A 771-nucleotide genomic window follows, 5' to 3' on the forward strand; every position below is an offset into this window, starting at 1 on the left:
GAGGAATAGTGACAAGTAAGATGTGTGCTTGAGTATATTGTTATATTTTGTATACCGATTTAAGGACCCAGAAATCCTCTAATTCACATCGTTGCTTCCCACAAGCAGTTGCAATCAATAGATGTGCCCTTACCTCTTGTATTGGAAGATGTGGTCAGAAGTTTCAGCAATCCTCCCCAGTGTCCGTGCTCACTCAGCCAGGTCCGAACTACTTGAGGCTCGGCAGAAGTCTTTTTCAAGTTCAGATAATAGGTTACCAATAATAAAATACTCAGAGACTTGTTTAAAAAGAAGTTTAACGCATCACCATTGGAAATGGTTTTGCTTTATTAAAAACAATAACTCATAAGTAATCAAATCAAAAGTAACAGCGAGAAGTGCGGCGTGAATGTGCTCCAAACATGACATTATATAGTTCTGCATGAAATTTGCATTAAGGCAGTAAGTCTCCTCCTTTTAGAACTTCCATATTTGTCAAACATTTTGAACACATACACACACACATAACTCTCTATGTAAGTAGAGGCCTATAGTTACCTGGTTGCTTTAGATACCCATGTACAGGATGTGTGACTTTTAACACAGTTATTAATCTCAAATTAACAGAAGTCCAAACGAAAAATTGCAGCATCTCTCAAAGAAGCAAGCGAGTCTATTGTAGAAGATTTGTATTAATCAAAATAAGAATGAATCAAGTTCAATCAGTGTGAATATAGTCATTTATGTATCAAGGCATTTTACTATTATAATCATGTATTTGACTGTGTGTGT

The sequence above is a fragment of the Sinocyclocheilus grahami genome, unplaced genomic scaffold (genome assembly GCF_001515645.1).
Source record: "Sinocyclocheilus grahami isolate Dianchi unplaced genomic scaffold, SAMN03320097.WGS_v1.1 scaffold151.1, whole genome shotgun sequence".
In the NCBI taxonomy this organism is placed as follows: domain Eukaryota; kingdom Metazoa; phylum Chordata; class Actinopteri; order Cypriniformes; family Cyprinidae; genus Sinocyclocheilus; species Sinocyclocheilus grahami.